General features: G+C 34.0%; 1 long non-coding RNA gene across 1 annotated transcript; it reads right to left on the bottom strand.

Moving 5' to 3' along the window:
* Positions 1–1,574: 1,574 nt before the first annotated feature.
* On the bottom strand, positions 1,575–27,013 carry LOC109386728 (uncharacterized). Its single transcript, XR_002124838.1, has 2 exons — positions 26,888–27,013; positions 1,575–1,678 (listed from the first exon to the last, which is right to left on the bottom strand). It is a non-coding gene; the product is annotated as an uncharacterized LOC109386728 (long non-coding RNA).

Raw genomic sequence — 27,013 nt, forward strand, 5'->3', positions numbered from 1 at the left:
CCACAACTAGACTGAAGAACAAAACGACAGCAACTTGTCTGTTCCCCTTCCCCAATTCCCCAGCACTGTTCCCATCCTCCCAATTCCCCAATAAAAAAAATCTTAAAAAAAAAAAACACAAAAAAACCCCTCAATGACATAATTTTCCTTGGTACATTTTGTGTCTCTAATTCAGCTATTTATTCTTATAGTGTACATCTTAGATACACTGCTAAGGTTCATTTTTAACCTTACCATCACCCTGATTATTAATGCCCCACCAAGAACAGGGAATGACATTTCAAATGTTTCAAAATGATGTTTTGCTAATTGCTTATGTCTTCCTAGTTCTATATAACTTACCGTTAAGTGAGAGGGTTAAAAAATAATGGCAAAGTAATCACCAGTATACATTTCTCAACACAACGAAAAATACTAAAAACATACTAAAGAACTTCAATACTTAAATGAGGCTGGTGTCCATCCTTCTGTGATGTAAAGAATATATCTAGGGGCGGCCGGATGGCTCAGTTAGAGTGCATTCTCTTAACAAGGTTGCCGGTTCCACTCCCACATGGGATGGTGGGCTGCGGCCCCCACAACTAGATTGAAAATGGTGACTGGACTTGGAGCTGAGCTGCACTCTCCACAACTAAGACTGAAGGACAACAACTAGACTTGGAGCTGATGTATCCTGGGAAAAACACAATGTTCCCTAATAAAGTGATAATAATAATAATAATAATAATAATAATAATAATTCTTTTAAAAAATACATCTAGAACATGAAAAACATACCCTATTATTTGCTTTCAAATTTTTCTGTGGGTTTCCATAAAGAAAGGTAAATATGTACCACTCTATATTTTCTCTCAATATGAAATGTAAAAAGTTCACTCAGGATAGCAAACTGAATCAGTATTTATCTAACTTCAGAAAAAGATGCTCAAGACAAAAGGAAAAGATCCTTTAACATAAAAGTATCATAATAGAATGATTATTATTGCTTTCATTTTTTTAAATGCTAAAGGTCAAAAAACACTTAGACAAAAAAGAAAAAAAAAAAGAAGTCATGGCAAGGCAATAAATCCATTATCACTTGGGGACATTTACAATGATTTTATCTATATTAAATATTTAAAAGAAATTAAGAATTCAACCTAGTTTATAGGGTCTTATCTGTTTTTAAGAATTAGCTAGTGGTCAGATTATACTTTCTTTACTACAACTTTTTAAAAAATTAGGTCAGTTAAGGAAATTTAGGTTAAGATAAAAGTGAATTTTCTGGCAGAAATGGCATATACTGTCTGGTAAACAGATGTCCTCTTAATTTCTAAAACTATAAGAATAGTCACTGATTTTTTAAAATGACATTTCCAAATAATATACTAACTTTGCAATGCTGAATTTTCTAAGCAGACTCCTTAGCATTGTTTGCAAAATATGAATTTAAAAACATATAACATTGTTTTCTGAGAAGAAAAGGAGTCTTTTTCTTATTTTTCTGTGGAATCTGTAATATAACTGAATAATATTTAAAATCTCATAAGATTAGCTTTTCTACAATCAACTTTAAATTTTTAAAGGAAATACTTACTGGTTGCTCTGGTAAATCTTGTTCTTCTTCCATGAGGACTAATTATTTCTTTATCAGGCTTATGTGTCTGAATCGCGAGTGTCTCTCAGCAGTCTTCACAGTCTGTATAAAAAAGAGGGGAATTCAAAGCTTTATATGCTCTGAAAGCATTATCATTCAGGCCATCAGAGAATAATTTTTTAATATTTTGTTACCCCAAGCTTTCCACGTGAGTTCCAATCTCAAAATCTCAAACTTGCACGTGGCTTTTTAAAATTGACACGCTGCACCAAGTCAAGATAGGTATGATTTTTATAATACCTTACAAAAGCCAGCACGTGTAACCACTGCTGCTGTACTTAAAACATGGTTACTATAGTGCCTAATGCATTAAACATTTTACAATGACAGCCATATGCTGATAACTAGAACATTTTTTTTTAGGGTTAGAGTTATATTTTTAATGATAAAAACTAGCCTAGTAAGTCAGTAAGTTATGATAACATCTACCCTGCTTTAATGTAGAACATTTACATAACTGTTAACAGACACACAGAATCACTTTAAATGGGACAAACTGGAATATCAATTAAATACTTTTCATAACCAACTATTTGTATGTATGTAATCAATTTAAAGGAAAACTCAATTCTTCTGGATCTACTTTAATAATGCAAATAAATAAGTAAAGTGAAACTCTGAATTTTAGAATTAGGGAAAAATAGTCGTCTAAAGCCGGGACCCAATTTTATTCTGAAATGAGCGCCACTAAATATGCTGCCTAGTCAATTATTTAAGCAAAATCTTTACCTTCTTAGATCCTGTTCTTCCTGTCCTGATTTTCAAACTAAAAAAGAAAAATAGGACTCTAAGCCCCACATTTACTGGTAAGAACACATTATTGTGCCCTTCTGGCAAGATAGAGATACAGACAGACAATAGAAAACTTAAATAAATTATGAAAACTAAAAACTCCATTATTATTTAACAAAAATGAAATCAGCACGTCTCTGAAAGATGTGACTGCTTATGCTTTTAATTAAGGTCACACCTGTTTTCATTTCTCCCAACCACTGTAACCAACTTAACATATAAAGCTAAAGCGAATATAGAATCTTACTGCAGAAGTAATGAAAATAGGTTAAGTAACATGAAAAGGGGAATGAAAAACTTCAGTTATGCCAATATACCACCATTCCACGTCTATTGCTCTATCTTGGTGCAGTACAACACACTTTCAGAGCCACACTCCAGAATGGGAAAAGGAGAGAAAACATGTAAGGGATTCAAAAATGTCCAACTCTGACAGCTTTACTCCCTGCCCTGATCTAGAATGTCAAAAGAAAAAAAAGTTTAAAGGTCAGAAGCAGTGGATTCTCAATGCATTCACGTGCAGCTCATACACACAGCCTCAAAAGCTAAGTTCTCATACTATCTGACGTAGGTAACTAGTGCTGCAGAATTACAGAGAGCAGTAACTAAAGCTCACAGCAACTATCTTCCTGTATTTGTTTTGTTCTACTCAGAAGAGCATAATCAATATGACGTGAAACTGACTCACAATTTTGAAAGATAAAACATTTTCATGTTTCACCAACTTATATCTATCTTAGTTTTAAAATGAAATGTCTTTGCTTTAAGGGATTTTTATACTGTCTAAATGTACATAATGTTCATCTATGATTTCATCCCATAAGAAAGAGCCAAATCATTAGGAAAATATAATGCCTCATTTGTTGAATATTTATGTGACCAGCTCTCACCTAAACAAAAAGTGATAATATTCTATGTTTTACTTAATTCAAGGCAATAACTGTAATAACTGCTATCTCTACTTAGTAGATTCTCCGAAAGGGAGAGGGAGGGGATATTCCTTCTCATGGGGGAAGGGTTATAAAATCTCTCTGGGCAAGAGGAAGGTAAGAAAATCGTTGTTTGTTTGTTTTTTTAAAAAAAGGATACTCAATAACACATGATTTAATTTGGTTTTAAACATAGGAATAATTTATTTTTAAAATATGAACATTAAAGAACATCGATTTTTATTGATCAAAAGGGGTTATATGGGTTTTAAAAGGCAAGAAATACTACTCTTAATAGAGGGGAAATAAATTTTCAAGTCACACAAAACGTTAAAATCTTGAATTTTGCTTTTTAGAAATACAAAATATATCTAAAAATATTACAGTGATTTTATAATGGATATGGACTAATTTTCCAATTTCTTGAAATAAATTCTACGGTAAGTTGCAAGAAAACCTTCTTTAAGAGGAAAATTGGAAGACATTTCTTTCTATCTCAATTTCTTTTATGAAAATAAGCAGCCTTTGATGTTTCTATCTTTAAAATTACCTTTATTTTATCAGCTTTTAAATTTAGTGGAATAAAATGGACATAGATAATATCTGTATTTAAAAAACTTTAAAAATCAAGTAACTGGTTAATGATCACTAATAATTTTGATCATTTTAAAACAAAAAAAGAATCTACAAAGAAAGCATATGATGTATTACAGAATCTTCTGGGATTCTACGGGCAACATGACATGTGTGAAGTTTGCAAACATATATTCTGGTACATTTGTGTATAAAATGTATTGATAATGACTATACATTACATAATTTCATCACAACATGCATCTAAGATACTCCTTTCCATCAACACAGTATTCTTCCTTCCTTCCCAAAATTTGAAAGACCTGAAATATAAGAACATACTAAATACAAGAATGCAACTATTTATCATGTTCCCAGTATTTATCAGTGTGCTGAAACTTTTTTAAGATCTCACACCATTTTCTACAGTGGCATGTGATTACAATCAAAAGTCACATTTGCTAGCAACCAGATGCAAGTATTATATAACACAGACACAGTAATCCAGTACTTGATAATAAAAAAAAATACAGAATTACTATATAAATCTTAGTATTCTCACTTCCATGTACTAGTTTTAGAGTCTAACCTAATTGTGTGGTTTTGGTTTTTTTTTGAGGGGGGAGCTGTTGGGGTTTTTTTTATTTTTATTAATGTAACCTGACATTATTCTACATTCAACAAGATTCATCTTTTAAATATCCAATAATATAACAGCTTGACGTAGCAGTGGAAAGTGGATTCTTAATGTAATTTAAATGAATATAATTATAACTTAGCCAACATCCGATAAAATTACAAAACACACTCTGAATTCATCTTTTGTTTTAAGTATTTTTAAGGCACTTGAATAGTAATGTATTTTCATAATTTTCTAGTTTCAATTCTTACATTTGGTTCCTAAATACAGCTGTTTCATCGCCTTTTTTAGAGTTTGTCAGTATCTAGATGCCTTCATTAACAGAAATCTGGGAAAATCTACAACTGAGAACAGAAATAGTATTTCCTAAGACTTCACATTTCCCTACCTGAAAATGCTGACAATGAAAAAATAGAAACTTTGGTTTGATTCAATAAATTCACACAATTTTAAATATTGTCATTTCACATACTCATAAATAAAAGCAGGGTATTTTTGTAATATGGCAGCCATAATGTTTAATCCTTAGAAATCAGAAGGGAAATAATTAGTAACAAATATTTTACTTCAAAATTCTAATTAGATTGCCTCATAATTTCTGTTTTGTACCAAGTTCAACATACTATTTACCCTGTAGTTATAAATGGCCACCTAAGAACTTAGGTAAGTTACTTCAATGTGTTATTATAGCTCTTAAATATAGGAAAGAAAATTAAAAAAAAAATATATATATATATATGAACATTTTAAAGCACAGAACAATTTTTTTACAGAGAAAACAAAGTATACATCACTATTAATTACAATATCAAGAGAGGTATCTAAGTAGAGCAAAACAGTCTGATTACAGGTCCTAGCAGGGAAACTTGTATGTGGCTAAGTGTGCACAGAGATATTCAGTAGTTAACTGAATATATTTGATACAGTTCTAAGTAGAAAACAGGTCGTTCATAAATTTGATCACTGACTACTTAACTACCCACTCCAGAGCCTTATATATATTTTTAAAGCACACCAAAGAAAAGGCTACAGAAATTTTCCTGGAGAAAATTAACAGCGTCCTCCCCCAATAATAGTTATAAACAATAGTAGCCTAAAGAAGTATTTAAAAAGTGGTCTATCACCACTTAAGATTTTTATTAATATGTGGATTACCTTAGGACTTAAAATAAGAAATTAGCAAATGTTTACCATGGTATCCTCAAAATAATTATGTGTATGCCTTGAAGAATGAAAACAAAAAGGAAAATGCCTTCTTCTAAATGGCTTTAAGATGACTACTTCAAGTATTGTTACTCAACAATAACTGATCTATTCTAAAGAGGATCTATCAATGAATTGAGAAACAAGTGTCCTAACACCCAAAGTACCAAACATGAAGTCTAAAGGTATCTCTTCAAAATAAATTCTAATTCATAAACTAGGAGGCTTAAAAGGCAAAATCAGAAAACATGTCAAGAAAAATAGTTTTAAAACTTTTCTGTGGTCTCTTGCAGAACAGTGCTTATTAGCAGTAAGTGTTGGTGGGGATGGTACTAATTAGTAATTTGGGATTTGTAATGTACAGAACATATACATTAGGTTTCAAATGAAAAATAAAGGTTTATTCCAACACCTACAAATTTCTTACTGAAAATTTGGCAAAAATAACAATGAATATCTTGGAGGAGAGGAGAATAACAGAAGCATTAGAGGAAGATCTGCCCTACACCAGTCTTTAAAATCAATTATAGTGGGAAGAATAAGAGCTATCATTTACAGAGCATTTATAATACAGCAAGTATTGTTACATTTGATGTCTTACCTAATTTTATCTCCACAACTATCCTAAGACACAGGTGGTATCATTCTTATTCTATGGACAGGGCAACTGGGATTCAGAGATTTAAACAATTTGCCTCAGACAGCAATAATGCTTCAGGTTAAAGTAGAAATACATCAAGTAAAGAGTCTAGAGGGTAGTGGTGATGGCTGCATAACATTGTGAATGTACTTAATGCCACTCAATGGTATACTTCAAAATGGTTAAAATAGTTAATTTTCTTATATATATTTTACCACAATAAAAAAGTACAAAAAGACCCATGAGACTAGAAATACCAAAACAATGATCAAAAAAGTGCTTACAATAAGTGGAGAAAATATTATTAATGCTACTTTTTAACTTGTACAGTCTAACAAAAATAACAATTTGATTTCTCTTTATAACTATAAGTCTTTCATTTCCAATGTACAGACTTTTACTGTTAATGAAATGGGTAATTTTAATTACAAGGTATATGAAAATAAATTTTTACCATTTCTAGTCAGGTATAAGCATCATTTTAGAAAAACAAAATATCTTCCAACCTACTAAAACCTCAAAATTAGTGAAAGCGTTCCCTGCTTCATTATTAGTTAGCAATTAAGAATTCTTCAAAACTATTCTTCTGACCTCTATTGTGGTCTGTGTCCATGACAGCTAATTCTGTGAAAACTATTAATTTTCCTTTGGTTCTAAGAGTCCTGTGGAATTTCACCTTCTTTTTAGTATCTGATAGCACACAGTGGGCATTCAACAAATATTTGTTCCATCAAGCACCATTTCCAGACTCTTGAGTCCTCAAAATATTTACTTAAATACATATAGAGGCACAAAAAATTAAAACCTTCACTTTTCCCATTTCTCACTAAGGATGTCTAAATTACAACTTTAATTCTTTACTAGGTTTTGTTAGCTGGTTTGAAAAACATCACTTTAAAGTTTGTGTTAACTCAAAAGTTCCCTTAAAAAAAAAAGCAAGGAATGATATACTTTAAATCAAATTTTAATTATATCTGTAACAAAGGGTCACAGCACAGGTACTACTTTAGAGATTAGGAGCCCTTAGGTTTCTCTCCCTTAATAGGCTAAAGTTTTCAGTTAAAAAGGAAGGGAAGAAAAGGGAAGGGAGGGGAGGGGAGGGGAGGAAGGAAGGGAGGGAAGGAAAGAAGGAAGGAAGGAAACAAGGAAGAAAGGAAGGAAGTGCCCACATCCTAATTTCCAGAACCAGTAAATGTTACTTTATTTGGAAGTCTGCAGATGTAATTAAATTATGGATTTTATAATGAGATTATTCTCCATTATCTAGGTAGGCCATAAATGCCATCTCACGTCCATATATGAGAAAGGCAGAGGGAAATTTAACACATACACTGAACTGAGAAAGCTATATAAAGATGAAGGTAGAGACTGGAGTGATGCGGCCAAAGAATGCCAGCAAACACCAGAAGCTGGAAGGGACAAGGAACAGATTCTCCCCCTAGAGCCTATGGAGGAAGTGCAGCCCTGCCAACACCTTGATTTCACACTTCTGGCCTCCAGAACTGTGAGAGAATAAATTTCTGTTGTTTCAAGCCTCCAAATTTGTGGTAACTTATTATGGCAGTCACAGGAAACTAACACAAATAGCAAAGAAGTTTATTTTGTTTTTCATTCGTTTTTGCTATGACCTCTCTGCTTGGGTTTGTTGGCCATCTGGCTGCTGAATGAAATACACAAGCTGAAAACAAAGGTAGGAAATGAAGAAAAGTATGTAAATAAGATAACAGAACATTACTGTACATACAGCTGCAAAAATGCTTTTAAACATTAAGAACAATAGGGTAAACAAAAAACACACAAAAACAGCTTGCTTCGGCAACACATATACTAAAATTGAAACGATTAGGCCCCTGAACAAGGATAACACACAAATTAGTAAAGCGTTCCGTATTAAGAAAAAAAAAAAAAACACACTCAAAAACTTTTTAAATCATTGGACAGTTTGCCTAATAGAACTGTCATATTACTACCAAGTTAACAATTCTCATGCTTTCACTCTGAGCCAAACCCTAAATTTATAGAAGAAATTCCCAGCTAACAGTGACATTGGTGGTCCCAGTGTTTCACGGGTCTTGAGAAGCCTTACTGATTTAATGTCTTGAGAACAAACTCAAGTACAGATGGTCCCTGACTTTTGATGGTTCAATTTATGATTTTTCAACTTTATGATGGTAGACACATTCAGTAGAAACTGTACTTCAAATTTTGAATTTTGATTTTTTTTTCTGGGGCTAGCAATATGCAGTACAAACTCTCTCATGATGCTGGGCAGCAGCAGTGAGCCACAGCTCCCAGTCAGGCATGTGATCCTGAAGGTAAATAATCAATACTCTACAGTGTACGGTGTTGCCAGTGTTTTCTGGCTATTATGTTCTAAACACATTTAAGGTAGGCTAGGCTTAGCCATGATGTTCAGTAGGTTAGGTGTATTAAATGCATTTTTGACTTAGGATATTTTCAACTTATGATGGATTTATCAGGATGTAACCCACATCGTTAAGTCAAGGAACACCTGTACTGGTATCCATCTGTAAGACAGCACTTCAAATCAGCATACAATCACTATACTCTGCTCTTCAATGTGTTTGCTTAGAAAAAAAAATTACTGCTGGAGTTAAATCTGAAAAGATACACAAGTCCTCCTTTTCAGTTGATCTTAACTAACAATCTTAAGCAAACTGTGCCTCAAGATTGAAGCTCATATTTTTCTATTTTGATTAAAGTTCCTATTTTATATTTCTCTCATGAAGTCAATTTGTGGTATCTTTAGAGTACTATGCTTCTCCATAAAAGTATTTTACTAAACGTTTCATTTTAAATTTTGTAACACTATGCTAAGCACTGTATTGAGCATTAATAGATCATATAGTATGGTAGTAGATAATAAAAAATTTGTATTATTAAAAAATGTGACTTTTCTAACTCAGCAAATGATTTTTTTTTTTTGGCACGTGTTTCTTTGGGGCTTTCTTTTGTATATGTCTTAAACAGGGCCTTAAAATTATGTCAGTGTTGAAAATGCCATTTAACTAAACACTAAAATGTATAGATTTAAAAGAATAAAAAATTATAGGCTTAGCTAATTTAACCAATAAAAGCTGTCAATGCTAACTTCAAGCAACAAAGTAAACAAGAAGAGTAAATTTTAGGAACTTACTCCTTTTCTTGTTAAAGACTTAATTGAAACTATTTTCTCAAAGGTTCTCTGTATTATTTTCTGGTTGGTCTAAAAGCAAGGGATCGAATCTACAGAGGCCAGCAGTCTCAAATGTTAGAGTCTAACTACAACTCAAAAAGGACTATCAAACTCATTCACCGAAAGAAAAATATATGACATACGTAGCATTTCAGGGTAGATATGCACTGGAAAAAAAAATTCTTGCAATAAGTAGAACCAAGACTAGTAGTGGTATCTTATAAATTGGTTATAACATGTTAAAGTCAGAAATAAAGTTATACTAAATGCAATGTGGTATTCTGGAATGGATCCTGGAATAGAATAAGAACATTAGCGGGAAAAAAATAGTGAAATCTGAATAAAGTCTGGAGTTTAGTTCATAGTAATGCACCAATGTTGGTTTATTAGTTTTGACAAATATACTATAGTTATGTAAGACAGTAACAAGAGGGTAAACTAGGTAAGGGGTATTTGGGAACTTTCTGTGCTATCTTTGAAATACTTCTAGAAATCTATTCCAGAATATCATTATCCCCAAATTAAAATTATTCCAGAATAATTATTCCAAAATAAAAGCCTTATCTTAAAAAATGAGGTTATCATCACACACTTACTAGAATGGTTAAAATAAACAAAAGAAAACTGGCCATACCAACTTAGTAAAGATGCGGAGCAACTAGAACTCTCATATATTGCTGGTGTGAATAAAAAAAGGTAACAGCACACCCATTATGGAAAACAGTTTGGCAGTGTCTTATAAAAGCTAAACACACACTTAACATACGACCCAGCAATCCCACCCCAAAGTATCAACCTAAGTGAAATGTAAACTTATGTTCCCACAAAAACCTGCACGTGAATGTGTATAGTGGCTTTTTCAAATATACACCATAGATCAGAAACAACTCAGATGTCCCTTAAACTGATGAATGGATAAACAACTGCTGTACATCTATACAACGGAATACTACACAGCAATTCATGCAGCACGGATGATCTCAAATGCATTATGCTAAATGAAAGAGGACAGGCTTGAAAGTCTACATATTGTATAATTGCATTTATAGGACATTCTTTATATAACTATAAGAAAGGACAACAAATCAGTGGTTGCCAGGTACTGGAGAATGGGGAAGGGGTTGGCTACAAGGGGGCATGAGGGAACTCTATTAGGGTGATGGAACTGTTCTGTATCTTGATTGTATTGGTAGTTACATGATTTTATGCATTTGTAAAACTCATAGAGCTATACACTTAAAAGGATGAATTTACTGTATGTACACTATAGCTGAAAAAATAAAATAGGATCTGTTTAGATTTTTAGAAAAAAAATTAAACACGTGAAGTTGAATAAAATTCTGAATACAATATTATCAAATAAAATTACAAACACAGTTGGATCAACAAACAGTTTATGAGTACAATGATTTGAAATGTTGGCTAATAAAATTATAAACATAGTTGGATCAACAGTTTATTTACGAGTGCCAAGATTTGAAATGTTAGCTATATTACTTGATATCATAATAGAAGAGTTTTCCATTAAAAGAGATGACTTAAATATGGTGAAATGGTATAAATTCTTATTTTTTTGTTTTAAATGTGACTACCTTCAAACAGACGACCTTCCCTACCTAAATGGGAGTGGTGGAAGAATTCTACCCCTATGCTAAGCTACTAAAAGTAGATCTATACAATATACAATCATTCAGAAACAATTACACCTAAATTAGCTGTTATTTATTGAAAGACAGGAAAACACAGAGAAAGCGGAGGGAGGAAAAGAAAAACTTAAGAGATGGGCAATGAACCACATAAAAGATCTCTCTGCAAAACAAATACACAGTTATCAGACAGAAGAATTATTCTACAGCAAAATACTTTGCAAACCCCATGCCATGAAAACGTGTGTCTGACAAAGAGGAAAAAAATCCCAAAGAGAATTCTCTAGTTTAAGTTTTGGAAGAGAAAGATCACAGTCCACATCATTTACTGGAGTTATTATGGTTAACATTAAACAGCATTGTTTTCTTTAAAAAATATTTAAAGGGCTTATAGGCACAATACCAAAAAGGTGCAAAAACTTGTTAAGCAGGCTTGCTTTATGAGACACGTTTCTAAGAAGTTTGTGATCAAGTTTTTATAAAGTCAATCATTCCATTTGCACTATAGGAGCTTATTATTTAATAAAGCAAATTAGCACAAGGGAAAGAGAGGGGATTTGGGGTCAAAAGCATTCAGCTTTGTTTCCTACCAGCCATAAGACCTTGGGCACATCAGTTTTAATTTACCTTGTAAATATAGATTCATTTTAAAATTCAATCAATTAATACTTAGGAAAAGAGTCTAGCACAATGCACAATGCCTAACACATAGTATTGGTACCCTACAAATGTTAGTCCCCTTTGTATTCATAAGTGTCTTGCTATGCACTGAGAGTGGAAGAATAAATGAATAAGTCAGGACCATTTCCATAAGGCATTCACAGTCCAGCTATGACACCATAGCAAATCCATCCATAAAAGAAAAAAAAAGGATAAATTTGACTTCATCAAAATCAAGAACTTCAAACCTTTAATTTATATTCTGGTTTCTATGCCACTGTAAAATTTTTTTAATGGAAGTCATAACTGAGTTTTCACTAATGGTCTTTTCTTAGTCCCCATCTTATTTCTATTTCCTGCAGGATTTGATGATGCTGACTTCTCCATCTGTACTATATTCCTTTTAGGGTATCTGAAAATTGCCTTCTTCACCCACAAGGGAAATTTAGGGAAAACCAATTAAGTTTACAATACTGAGTTCTCCTATCTAAGAGTACAGTACGTATTTCCAGTTAATCTTTTATTAATCTCTTAGTAGATCCTCTCCATTTATTTATGTTGGTATTTTATCTTTTTGTTTGTTATATTTGTCATTATGTTTTCTCAAGAAGTTGCTTTTATATATAGGAAAGCTGCTGATATTGGTACATTAATTTTGTAAATGGTGAAAGTCTCTTATTGTTCTAATGACAAGAACAGTAAGATGGTTGATTCCTGAGTTTCACGTATATATTTTCCCTTGCTGCATAAAAAGTTTTGCTTCCTCTTTCCCCAATATTAACCTGTTTATTTCTTCTTGCCTAATGATATTGTATTATACTTCTACTATAGTGTTAAGTAAAAGTACTAACTGTTGGGCATCCTTTTCTTGTTCCTCACATTAAGGAGAATACTTCTAGAATACCGCTACTAAGCACGATAGTGGTTTGGTTTGAAATACATTTTTTTCTTAGTCGTGTTGAATAGAATTCATCAAGAATTCATCAATTTTAATTATAAAGAGAATGCTTATCAGGAATGGATATTAATTAGGTCAAATGCTTTTTTGGCATCCAAAAAGATGACCATATGGTTTTTTCTCTCACCTATTAATATAATGCACGTTAACAGATTGTCTAATATTGAACCACATATGAATTTATTACAAAGAAGAAACCTTTGGGTTGTAGAATATTATTTTAATGTACTGTTAAATTTGATTTTCTAGTACTGAATTTAAGATATTTACATTGATATCTGGAAGATTTTTCCGTATTTTCCTATTTTGTGCTGTCCATGAACATTTCATTGGCTTTCTTAAAAGAACTGTAAACTTTCCTTCTTTATCCATGCTCTGGAGCAGACATAATTACCTGTTCCTTAGTTATCTGAAATAACATACCTATGAAAACATTGGGTCTAAAGGTTTTTGTGGAGCAGTCCTTTGCCAACTTTATTAATTCCCTTCATTGTTATTGGACTCTTGAATTTCTCTCTTCTGGGATCAAGTTTGGTAATATTTTTCTAAAAGAACCACTTCATCCAGATTGTCAAGTTCATTTGTACAAGGTTTTACGCATATGTATGTGTGGTTAATTTCATTCTCTTTAGAATGCTGAATTCTACAATATAACCTTCCAAACGTCAACCAAATCAGTTTACTCTCAATGAACTTCCTGCTGATCAAAATCAAGAATCAGAACATTCTGGTTCAAGAGAGCTGACAAAGCAAACCCATTTATAGCCTCTCTCTCCAGAGTCCACACCATAAAAATAACAGTAAAAGAATGAGATAGATAAAATATGCAACAAAGAAAATTTAAAAAGTGCTTTCGGGGGGAAAAGACTCAACAAATTTTTAGAAGACAAAAAGTGGATAAAGGTTCGTATCTGAGTCATTCATTTACTCACTTCAAGAAATATTTTATGTACTAGGCATTGTTCTAAGCACTGGAGATAAAGCATTCTGCAAAAAAGACAGAGTCCCTGCTTCCATTGCATTTATATTCTAATCAGAAGGAAGAGACATATAAATAAATTATTATTTAAGCGGTGGTAAGAAAAAATAGGTCAAGGAAATAGAGAAACTACTATGTAGAGTTTGGGTTGTTTATCATATGTGGCCATTGAAGTCTCTGCTGTCAGTTGAATGGTCAGGTAATCATTAAACGCCGATTTCTTTAGACGCCTTAGATTTCCTTAGGAGCCAATAAATCTTCAGTCTGTACTGATGGGCTCTGTATACATATTAGGGCACGCTTTTAACACTCAGCAAGTCAATTTACAACTATGCCTTGGCCTTCACTACCTTCTTTCACAGAGCCTCAAGGTGAACCAGAACTGAGAGCTTAGGGCCTTCTCAGGTCTTTCCTAAACATGCACACAGCCCCACATGTGTGCACAGCATTCTAGATTCCCAGAAATACATCAGAACTATACAGATCCCCTATGGACCCCTCATTCCTCAGCTTTTCCTTTTAAGCTTTTCGGTTAGCCTGTTGTTTGTCCCAACTGTTAATTCACTGCCACAGGCAGCCAAGATGTTCAACAATTGCCACTAATTGTTTTTAATGAATACCCTGATGGGGAAAAAGCTGTTTGTACAGGATGAGCTCCAAGTCAGGTCAAATACAGACAGTCTTGTGAATGAGGTCTTTCAAGAACCCACCAGAGAGGTCAAATAATGACAATTTTCTGGGAATGGGGCTTTGAAGGAGCTCCAGTCTTGTTCTGCCTCTTCCAGTGGCTTCCAGGCTGCCAGCTTTCACCATGCTTGGGAACAGTTGGTTTTCAAGGCTACCATGGAGCTGGAGAGAGTGGGAATGGGAACAAGGCAAGCTGAAGCTCTACAAAGTTCACTGGTTTTGCTAAGATTCAGCCATCTTTCTTGAGTAAATGCCCCTGGATTGCTGCAAGCCTGTGGTTAATTTTCAGTTTTGAAAAAGTTGATTCTGACTATTTTTGCCAGGTTTCTCATTGCTTTTATGAAGAAGAGAATTTTCAAAGGTTCTTACTCTGCCATCATTAACATCCTCTGCATTTAAATTGAGAAACTCCTTCAGCTCAATTTTTATATTTATTAATTTGTTATTCAGTCCATTTTTATTTTTAAAATTCCAATATTTACATTGCCTCTGAAATTACTAATAATGCTTATCTTAAAATCTCCTTCGGTTTGTACTATTCACTATTTCTTTTAGTATTGGTTGCCATTTGGTACCTCTCTTTCATAGCATTAATTTTCCTCAAATGACTGATAAATCCAGGTTATCAGTTCATATTTGTAATTGGGAGCATCAACTAAACAGTTTTTCCTTAGAGTAGATGAGAACCTTTCTTCATCTGTTGTTCTATGCAGGTTCTAGTTATATGCATCCACTTCTAGTGACTATGAAAGAGGGGTGAAATGTGCAGTTAGGCAGTATCTGCAGATACCCTGATTTCTGGATATGAATCCCTGTCTCCTCTGAACAGCACATAAATTATTAAGGATCTATCTGGTCTCTTATGCCAGGATTCAGACTTTAGAGAGTAGCTATCATAGCCTTACCCTGGAAAGAAACACTGGAGTTAGCAACTCACTTTGCTTTTTGCTTCCTCTACTTTTGTTATAGCAGTCTCTATCTAGTTGCTTTAATCTATTCCTGCTTCTTTCTCTAACCTCAAAATTCATTTATAAAATATTTACTGAGTGTCTACTATGTGCCAGGCACTAGTTTAGATACTGAGAATTCAGTGATGAACACAATCCCCAGCCTCAAGGGAACTCATATTCTAATAGGAAGATAAACCAATACACAAGGTAATATGATTTTACAAAGTAGTAAGTACTGTGGAAAATAAAGAATAGAGAGTGACTACAGGGAAGTTATTTGAGATATGGTGATAATAATTTCTCTGAGGTGGTACATTTTCATGAGAGCTGAATAATGAAAAGAAGAGAGCTATAAGATGTGAATGAGGGCTTTCAAAAGGAAACAAATGTAAAGAAACTGAAAGGATAACATCTTGGCATGTTTGAGAAATAGCAAAAAGGCCAATGTTAGCAAGTGAATGAGTGGTAATTAATGAGGCCTGAGAAGCAGGCAAACAGCCAGATCACACATGCTGCTGTAACATACAATACAGAGTTTAGGAAGGCAATGGGTACTTCAAGCAAGGAAATGACGTGATTTGATTTATATACACTGCTACGGGGAGAATAGACTATAAAGAAATATATGCCCTCCCCAGGCAGATTGTTCAATGTGTTTGGAAAGCATCTCTCTGGGCCTTCTCCAGGGGACAAACACCAGATGCTCAAAATTGAGAGCAAGGACCAGGAAACTGATGAATGCTTCAGGCACCCTTCTATTCTTCATATTTGTTTACTTGGAGTTTAGTACATTTCTGAAATTTCTACGTATACTTCCAGCTGTGATTTCTACTCCTAGTTTCTCTACTGATCTAATCTTATGTTTCCTATCTTTTGGAAATTCACTGAAGTCTCATCAGCTGATGGCAACTTTTCTTGATTTACTACCTTTTAAAAAAACACTAACATATCTACTCAGAGTCCTTTGTCCTCAAGAGTCCTGCTGAAATGGACACAAATACCCAGCACACCTACATTCAGCTGACCTCCCTTAAGGCTCTTTTTAGAGTACCCCTAAGAAAGCCTTTCAGCTCTCATAATTCAGGCATGAGCACAAATTACATTTCTGTGGCCAAAAAATTGCAACAACTACCCTGCTGTACTTTCTACAGACAGACAAAAGCCATCAGCATGCTGGTCAACTCCTTCCATAAATAAACAGCTCAGCCAAATGACTGTGGTAAAGTTGATGAATTCTTCTGGCTTCTTTATTTGGGAGGCATGACTGATGACAGACATATCATGGTATTGTCAGCTGTAAGAATATTTATAGTAACTTTACACTTAACAAAATACTATCAGAACTTACTGAGAAAGAATTTTTTAAAAACATACTTAGGCTGTACCAAATCCTAATAGGAACAATATTTTATCAGGAATAAATTCTCTAGGAAGCATTGTTTTTATAATTTCTAATATTACTTGTAAAATTACCATTTGAAACTGTTTATAAAACAATCTTTAATAAAAAAATAAATAACACAAGCTTCCAATAAAACAGGGAGATTTGTTCCACAGGAAAAATTGCAAAACCACAGTAAAAAATATTGAGAAGGCATGAGTTAATCTAAATTAGATATGTCAAAGTAGGTTTAATAATAATCCAACAATTTACTACTTTCCTTCCAACTCTCCTTGGACCCCTCTTCAGTTTTTAGTACTTTGTCAGTTACAAGCATAAGAATTTCTCTAATGTGTGGAGATTCAGACTTCACAGAACTGACAGCCTCCAAAATTTTATCTTCATCCTATTTTAATCTGTGAAGCAAACATTTCTAAGAGAATCACAATTTTTTCTGTAAGTACTATGGCCTGTGACATATGGTATATTGCAATGTGAATACTCAAGAAATGTGTTGCTTTCAGTTATATAGAAAAATGTGTACCCTATTTCATCCATTTTATAAAATCAAAATTAAGTCTTTGGAAATGTTATATCTAGCTGTCAGAAGAACTATAAAATCTAGGTTCAGTACTTTTATTGTTTTATTTCCCCGAACTTATTTATTCCTTCAAAAATCCATCACCCATAATTTCAGCGCTGTCTTTTCAGCAAAGAGTGAAGAATAGTGATATAAATTTTAACACTTGTTATTTTACCCTTTTCAACATAATTCATCTCTTTAAGAGGCAGGTTTGGCAAGCCTGAAGCATTAACTCTGGAGCCAGGCTACTTAGGTTCAAATCCCAGCCCTGACAATGATGAATGGTGTGGGAGCTTAGACAAGTTATTTAATTTCCTGGGCCTCAGGTACTTCATCGGTAAAATGGGAATAATAAGCATCTTTCTCATAAGGTTTGAATGAGTTAATATCTGTAAAGCTCAGTACCTAACACATAGTAAGCATGATATAACTGTTTGTTGAAGAACAATAAAATAAGTACCCTAGACATAAGATAAACAGACTCAGTTAAGAAATCTGGTCTTGAGTGAAAGTCAATTCATTAACTAGCCCCTCTTCGTTTCTGAAAGGGCAAAATATTAAAATTATTAAGGGTAAGATCCAAACAACAAGAGATTCCTATGAGAGATTAAACAAGTTGAGCCTGTAGCCCTGATACCCTTTGTCACTGGCTTTGATTCCAAATATTCTACACAAGAACTTTTCCTACAAGTCCTCAAGGAAAGCCGTTTCCAAGCTTATGGGCAATATAACATTGAATGTCAATCACCTCCTGTTACTTAGCAAATATGCAGAACTCATCATGGTCACAAATACTTTCAGGAGATCCAACTGTGAGTTGTGAGCTATTAATAGCTAACATTTATGGAATGTTTTTTTATGGGTCAGGCACTGTTCTAAGTATTTATATATATCAACTCATTTAATCCTCTCAGTAAGTCTATAAGATAGGTATTATTTATTATGACCATTTTATTGATGAGAAAACTAAAAGCACAGAGTAACTTGCCCAAGGTTATACACCTAGTAAGTCACCAACCTAGAACTTAAGCCCAGGCAGCCTAGCTTCAAACCACAGCTACATGCCTCAATATGGAACATCCCAGACAGGACTGATGATTTTTAAAAGCTGATCAAGTTAAAAATGTATGCCATGCCATGCTATAGTCACCAACAGCCAGAATTCACAAGCCAAGTAAATGAGGAGATACTAAGAAGGCAACTTTTCTTCTTTATCCTCTCTCATTCTCATTCTTCTCCTAAACCTCCCAAGTAAATATGAGTTAATACAAGTGAAATGCTTTAAATAGTGCCTGGCACATAGTAAGTGTTCATTAAGTGTTAAGAGGTGGTAGTGGTAAAAATAGAGTATGCCTCCTGACCCTGCCTCACTCTATTGGCTACCATATATAGGAACTGTTGTTATCTTGACCATCTTTCCCTCTCTGTGAGTACAGGAAATGAATCAGAACAATCAATAAATACAGTCCACTGTAACAAACCCAAATAACTCTTTAACCTATTACTTTCACCTGACCATATACACAGGAGCAAACTACTACTCAGTTCCCTTTTCTTGGCTTAAAAGAATGGATTAGGGCCAGAAGAAAGTAGAATAAAACAACTTTGTAACCTTTTGACCAGTTGCCAAGAGCAGAAGAAAAGTTTGTGCAATGCAACTTAATCTACCTAAATTGACTGTTAGATGGAAACTAACAGAGGATTATAATGATAGAAGCGCTGCATATGAACAATTTTCAACCTCACGATTCTGTATTATTGCGGTTTTAAAAATGATGTGCCCAGACATAGTAAAGAACAGAGATGACAGCAACGATAATCAGGGCAATAGGATCTTCTCCCACTCTTATGTTCTGTGCAATTATTTAGGTTAAAAGTTTTAACAGAATCAAGATACATTTCAGAGAAGGAAACTAGAAAACCCAAACATTTTCAATTCCAAAAAGACAATACTGGAAAAAAATCTAGCAGTCACTAGAATTTGTTAAGCTGTGGCACAATGCATTAATATATCAACTTAGTGGAGACCAACAGTTTGTTTTGAATGAAATACAAGAAAACAAAATAAAAAATTTACAGTACCTCACCAGTAATAAAGATAAATGTTGTTTCATAAAACTTGTTTCCATTTTAAATATTAATACGTACATATATGTATATAAATACTGGGTAGGTAACAATGAAAAATTCATTATAGTGGGGCTGTGATTAAAATAGTTTGAAAGCCACTTTACCAGAAGGTAAAAAAACTGGTCAAAGAGGAGGAAAATATTCACTTCAAATTACATATGAAATAAAATTTGCAGTTTTGGTATTTCTCTAAATTATAGTTTTTTAAAGGCAAGACTCTGAAAAAGAACAAAGAAAAAAAAAGAAAAACTTTTCTCCTGGGTAAAAATCAATAGTTTAACAGAGTTATTGCAAATTAACAACAATTTCACAGGATGTGAGGTATTGAAACTAAATAAACATATACTAACAAGAGACACATAAAAATGAAATAAAGCTAGATTTTTAAGTTCACTACCTATTTTAAATGCCACACCAATATAAGTGATGACTATTCTCTTTGCAAAAGCTCTCTTTCTCTCAAGAACACTTATTCCTCAGTGTTATCTAATCACTGCCTACTAACCTATAGTAAAGTAAGTCCTGGTTAATAGGAAAAGCAGATTTGGAAAATTCAGTGATGTAATAACACTAATTAGTAGGGCATTTTATAAATAAGACAAATATGTACTTTTTTTTAATCTTAAATGTTTTCTAAATCCCGAAATAGTCTAAGAAAAAAATCATACACATATATTTTGGATTATGCTGTCGATAAAGAGATGACCATCAGTTTAATAGAAAAAATTAACATCATTATGCTAAATTAAAATTCCCTCTTATTTTGAAAAAAGGAAGAACAACAGATGAATCTGACCTAAATCTTTTTCAACTACTATGGAAACTAAAGAATAAAGTTCAATTCCACCTAAGAGCTAATCATTGTAATTTATTCCCATAGTAACAGTGCTGATAGCAACAACCTAACAATTTTTCTAAATTCAGTTATTGCCACATTATTAAATTTCAAGTGAAAGGAAACTATCCAAATTTTACAAGATAAACTGATTATCAAACCCTCATATACAGAGTTGTTTTTGAAACAAAAATTACATGTTTAAATCAAAGTAAAGAACATTCTAAATACCAACAAGTAAATCATTACAGCAAAGCTTATACTTTTCAGCTCCATAACAATACTTTTCCCACCAAAAAGAGAAAAAAAAAAATCAAGACAAGCTACTATAAAAAAGTGTACTTAATGTCCGAATAAAGGGAGTTAATATATAAGAATTAAAATAAGTAGTATCCCTAACCAAGTGTCACTTCTTACCAGAAATAATCAGGTGTTTTTTTTTTCCTGTTAACCAGATTCCGTTGATTCTCAATTGTCTTCAAAATACTTACAAAAATAACTTCTCATCACATCTGAGTCCCAGACTTTTGCATTGAGCTGCAACCTCAACTAATATTAAATCACCTCGTTCCCTTAGAGGTGTAACAAAAAGATTTTTTAATTTGGGAATAATAAAAACACAAAAAAATTTAATATAATATTCTAAATGACTATTTGCATTTTTTAATTAAAAAAAAGGAATTGGTTTGTGAAAGTTCCCCTCCTTTCTACAGTAAAAATAAAAACACTAATTATTAAATATATTACTCTAAACATGGTAATCCTAAAGAGATTAATGTACTTAATTCTGCACAAATTTCCAAATTTGGAAAGGAGAATGGAGGTAAGGCAAAAATTCGTTTTTAGTCTTGTTTTATATTTCTAAGTTGTTAAATTCATATTGGAAACATTAAGATTTTGGAGTTTAAAACTATTATATAAATTTATTTAATATTCTACAGATCAAAGAAAGGAAAAACAATGCTAAGGGGTAAGACATTTTAGTAATATTGTAAATATTATTTACTAATAATAAAATATAGAATACATTTTATTTATACTGCCTGTTCTCCAAATAACTCTAAAGTAATTAACTTCCATAAGTTAATTACTTTAGATAATTTTTATTACATAAGGTAATTTTTTTTAAGAGGGAAGGATCTGGTCCTGTTTTGCTTTCTTAATATGTGGTGTTTGCCGACTAAGAAAATAGGTAGTAAAGGGTTTGCAATTTCCCCTAAGCCAGCATTAATAAAAACACCAGGTAAAACCCCCCTCTAAGATTTCCAACCAAAAGCAGTATTCTTTTGTGTTTCAGAGAAATTGAATTTTTAACTGTAACCTATGAAAGTAATCAGTAAATTAGTAGAACTTTCTACAAAAAGGTCATGAACTCTGGAGCCAGAAAGACCAAGTTCAAAATCCAGCTCTCCTGCCAACTAGCTTTGTTACTTTGGGCAAGTTATGTAACTTCTGTGCATTCGTTTTCTCATTTGTAAAATGGAAATAAGAATAGTACTTCATAGGGTCGCAAGGATTAAAGAGTTAATGTATGTAAACCAGAATAGTTCCTGGCACATAGTAAGTCCTACCTACGTGAAGTTGGCTTTTATTTTTACTGTTTACCATTACAGATTTTACAGTTCAGTTGTGAAAATGTTTCCCAAATGAAAATTATTTAATTGTACTTATAAAGAACATGATTTTCTATTAGTTAAGCTATGATGCACAGTAATGCAAGAATCTTAAACTCAAATAATGATGAGAAATCACTGAGTGTTTTGAAAACAAAAGAAAATCATAAATTGTTTAAAATATCATATACCATTGTCACTAATAAAAAGCAACACATTCTTAGGAATAAAGCTTTTAAAATTCTAATTATGTTGTCTCTTTGCTACACCCTGGAGATGCAGGCTATGTTAAGTCTTATAGTTGAATTCAGACGTGTACAAATGAAATCAAATTCAGAATTCAAGTATAAATGTCAGTCCTGTATAATGTCACCTAGCTTACATGAACAGCCTATTTATGTATTATGATAACTGTACATAGTAAGTATCCAAAAGAAATTTGCTGAAAGAACTGTATTACAAAAATTTCTGCTATTTTCTAGGGTGAATAAAAAGAAATCTAACTAATACAAACATTAACCACGCTAATAAGTTAAAGTGCATCCAACACAATCTGTAGTAAGATTCCTAAGATATGAAGTACTGACTGCCTTAGTATTTAGATTACATATTTAGAAGGGGAAAATAGTAAAGATAAATTATATGAAGCCCATATTTTAAATGTTTTTAAAATACTATAAATAACAGAGAAAATACCCTAATTATTTCTACATTTAATAATTAGATACTCCAGGACTTAGGTTTATGGGACCAAATAAAAATATAAAGATGATAATATGGCTGCTGTTCCATTGTTTGCTATGTTCTCTGCCAATAAAACATATAAGGCAATTTATAGCTTAAGCCATGTATTCTGTACAAGACCATGCACTTGTATTTTTAAGTTAATCAGCAGATAGCCCGCCTATTTTCCACTCTTCTATTAATATGACAATTCAACTCCTTGGTATAAACCAATTAAGTGACTGCATGGGAAGAATAAACTATTCCTAATATTCTTAAATGTATTTTTAACTATCTATGTTGAACTTATTCTATGTTGAACTATTTTGAACTATGTTTCTTCTATTTAAGTCACTAATAAGTTAAAATACCCTGTTTTTATATGCAGAACACAAAAATCTTTTAGACAAACAACTACAAAAAAAGATGTTCCATGAGCCTTTTAACTGTAAGCAAAACAAAGAGAATGGAGCCGTGAAGTGGCTTAGGCACATCACAGAAACTATCATACCTCAAGGTACAAATGGTAAGGATGTGGTGCAGGTGTAATTTGTTTCCTAAGTTTTTAAAACTGCATTTTCCTTAAGACATATCCTAGGGCTCAGTGATAAAAAATAAAACATGTGAAACAAAGTACAGAAGCAAGTAAAATGATGAAAAATAACAATAAAAAATAATCAAACCAAATAAAAACAAACAAAAATAAATTATTGACGAGTAGGCATAAAACTAATATGCAGAAATATATTAGATTGTTAGAAAAGTCATGACGTATTTTTCTGTTTTTCATTGCAAAAATGCATCATGACTTTTCCGACAACCCAATATTTTAAATTGAGCCCTGAGGGATAACAACTAAGATTTTGCCAAACTAAAGTAGAAATTTCTATAGAAAACCCAACAGTGATTCCTTTCCTGAGCTTTAAAAACACATATAGCAGGCCCTTGAATAACTTCATTTTGCTATAACATTGATGAGATGACACAGAAACTTAATTGTTTATCTCTATTAGCCTATGGTAAAACTGATTTTCTTATATGTCATTTTGTTTGAAGTTGCAGAACCTATCAATGATATTAAGTGAGAACTGACTGTATACACTAAGCTGTCTCTAGTAATTTTGTTTGTTTGGCAACTAGGTAAGATGTGCGAGCTTTTCAGTGATTAAAAGTCTATCATGCACTGTACAAAGGCAAGGCACAGGAACACAACCGTTCCGATAAGACCACAGATGCTCATTTCATGTAAGGACTTTTATACAGAATTTATATCATAATAGGCCAAAGTGATTTTAGAACAAAAGAGAGACTATCTTAAGACTTTTCAACTTCTACTTCTGCACAACAGTTTCTTTCTAGAGTCCCTCTTTAAAGACAACAATGATTTCAGCCTTAAATTTAAAAATCTGTGTTAGGCCAGCCAAGTGGCGCATTGGTTAAGAGTTGGCTTGGGACGCCAGCTCTGAGGAGTAGGGCCCCGGTTCAGATCCCATATGAGGGCCAGTGACGCTGTGCCCTCTACAGCTAAGATGGTGAACAACAGCTCAACCTGGAGTTTGGCGGCGGTGAGTCGCCAGCGACAGCGTAGGCTGCAGTGGGGCTGGCCGGCAGCTGGCGTGTGCTTTCATGAGCTGCCATGAGCCATCAAGAGCAGCCATCCAATGGCCTGCGAGCGACTGCCTCACTCGGGAAGAGCGCAATGATAATACCAACATGGGCCAGTGAAGCGATGTCCTCCACAAGTAGACTGAAGAACAAAAGGACAGCAACTTGTCTGTTCCCCTTTCCTGATTCCCCAACGCTGTTCCCCTCCCCCATCCTCCCAATAAAATCTTAAAAAAAAAATCTGTGTCACAGATTTCTTACCCTAAAACTTTCATTCCTATGACATAAATTTATTTAAACAAACCACAAAATACTATATTGTGCTCTTCAGCCTACAGCTTTGATGGAACTAAAACCCACTTCTCTGTGTGCATGTACAGGACTCTTTATTTGTTTAAAAAAAAATGACCTTGGAAAAATGATCACCAATTCTTTAAGCTGTTATTTTATTTATTTATTTATTTTTAATGATGGTTCCCTCCAGCGGAAAACTGTATAAATCTATCTAGGTTTAAATTTAGAGATGCTCAAGAAATAAAAAGTTCAAAATAGAAAATGGTTGAAAGAGGAGCTTGCATCAATCCAAATAAATATATATCTATCTATGGAGTTCCCATGGCTTAAAAAAAAAAAAAAAAGGCCACAAACCTGGAGGTAAGGAAGCAATTAAGAGTCAGCCCATACTTATTGGAGTTAGTTTTTAAGGATGGGAAATGATGAGAACAGAAGCTCAAGTTTTCAGTGTAGTGCTGGAGAGAAGGTACTGCTAAAAAGCTTTCAAAGGAGGCTTCTCATCAGTTAGATAAGTCCTTAAAGCCAACCAAAAGGGTCCTTTTCTGTGGCTTCTAGGACAAATATGGCCAAGCTCCAAAGCCCTTTGCTAAAAATAGTTAAAGGGAGCAGCTCAATTTTGGAATATGCCAAGGTCTATGCTATGTTCACATATGTATCATATAAAAAGGGAGACTTTTCTATAACTCATTAGTCAAAAGAGAAGCAGATGGTAAAAGCTGTTATTTATTCTGTTCACTGAAGTATGAAATTTTAAAGCACAATTTACATGATTCAGAAACTGATTACACAAAAATATTTGCAACCAAATGCTAGAAATACACCATAAAGATCAAAAAACACAAAAATAAAAATTATACAACCCTGTACCTCAAAATATACCTCAGATCACAAAATTTGGGTAACAGGAAACCATTATTAAATCCAATCCCTTCATGTCAGAGATGATTAAAAACCTCCAGAGAAACTTAAGAGAAACTTACGTGTCAAAATGAGAAGACAGTTTTTAAGACTAAGGTGGAAACAATAAAGAAAAAATAAAAATTAGAAGAATATTCTAAGAAATAAAGTACAGTAATGTCTGGCTTATGAAGAAACATTGGAAAGTAGAAAACTTGTCAATACAGTAAAAATGAAGAAACAATGCATAAGAGGCAAGGATAAAATTACATATACACACTGAGTTCAAGTAAAGAAAATGTACTTTGATATTACTATAGTGAACTCTTAGGCAGAAAACGTTTCAGTAACAACACACTAAAATTTTTGGTAATAAATTTATAGATCTGGGGCTAATAATCGCCCAAGAAACTCTGTGTCTTCTGTCATAGCAACTGTCCTGTAAGGAAAACAAAACAGAGCTGATCGTCCCAGAACATCGCATTTTTGCCTGCGCTGTGCACGTCTCTATTCTCACGGCATAGAGAACACCAAAATGACAAGATGGTCCTCATGACCTGTCAATTAACAAGATCACACAAGCCCCATCGCTAGTAGTTCCCTGTGCCTGCCACCTGTTAGCCCGTTCTAGAGAGAGCCCCCAAACTGTGCTGCAGCGAAGAACTGGGAACGCCTTTGTTGTTCCCTAACTACGGAAGCTACCAGAGTTCAGCCTAACCCGGCGCCTCAAGGCAAAACTTCCCCCCAAGCCGGGTGAATGTGCCCAGACTGGGCTTTAGCACAGCCCTCCGCTAGCTAAGAAAAGGCGGGAGAACCCCAGGCGAAGCACAAGTGTCACCTACTAGTCCCGGGAGGAGATAGGGGGTCAAAGGTGAGGAAAGTTGGGGGACGAGGACCTAGGACCCTGCCCTGTTCCTCCGTTGAGGAGGGTGAACACAATGAGGCGGGGGGTCGTCCTGCAAAGTGAAAGAACAGCGAGATCCCGGGACCAGGGGTCGGGCAAGAGAGGTGCTAAACTGAGGGGAGGGGGAAACGGAGAGGCAGTGGCTGACCAAAGCGCTGAAGCAAAAGGCAAGAAGCCGGGGCTAGTAAGAGGCGGGTGAGGCTGAGGAAAAACGGCGAGGCGAGCGGTGAGTGAAGACCAGAAAGGCTAAGCTGAGGTGAAAGTGGCGAGGCCAGCGTGAGGCAAAGGGTTGAAGTGAGGGAAGCACTGCAGAGACAAGGGACAGGCAAAAAGAACCCCCACCCACAGGGACCGGGAGAGAAATTTTGAGCCGTTCCCCTACAGGCTGTACTCGTCCGGCCGCACTCAGACCCTGTCGGCGGCGGAGACTCACCCAAAGGCTGCAGAGGGTCCACAGCAGGACATGGGGACCGGTCCAGACCGACAGTAGAACCAAGCGGGTGGAGGAAACCGCGGCGTTAGAGTGACCCGGATGCGCACCCCTAGGAACCGGAAGTCA

Source organism: Hipposideros armiger, unplaced genomic scaffold, assembly GCF_001890085.2.
Source record: "Hipposideros armiger isolate ML-2016 unplaced genomic scaffold, ASM189008v1 scaffold_138, whole genome shotgun sequence".
Classification (NCBI taxonomy): Eukaryota; Metazoa; Chordata; class Mammalia; order Chiroptera; family Hipposideridae; genus Hipposideros; species Hipposideros armiger.